The following is a 250-nucleotide window of genomic DNA, read 5'->3' on the forward strand; positions in this document are numbered from 1 at the left end:
AAAAAAAAAAAAAAAAAAAATTTTTTTTTGTCTCCTTTTTATTTTTTTCTTCGCTGCTAAAAAAAAAAAAAAAAAATTTTTTTTTGTCTCCTTTTTATTTTTTTCTTCGCTGCATATATTGTCCCCTTTCTCTGTACAGCAACAGAAACTCTCTTTTTAAAATCCTAGAAAGACGAAGTTTTTTGTTGTGTGTGTTTATCATATGTTAGCATATTATAAAAATACATGATACTGTCTCCTTCATATATAT

The 250-nt window shown here is 24.0% G+C and overlaps 1 protein-coding gene across 1 annotated transcript in view; it reads left to right on the forward strand.

Annotated features, from left to right (window-relative positions):
- Positions 1–250, forward strand: part of EMH_0002640 (uncharacterized protein) — a gene marked incomplete at both ends in the record, with an annotated part of 17,494 nt that overhangs the window by 2,755 nt on the left and 14,489 nt on the right. The window lies entirely within an intron of this gene.

Source organism: Eimeria mitis, genomic scaffold (genome assembly GCF_000499745.2).
Source record: "Eimeria mitis Houghton genomic scaffold, Emh_scaff191, whole genome shotgun sequence".
In the NCBI taxonomy this organism is placed as follows: domain Eukaryota; phylum Apicomplexa; class Conoidasida; order Eucoccidiorida; family Eimeriidae; genus Eimeria; species Eimeria mitis.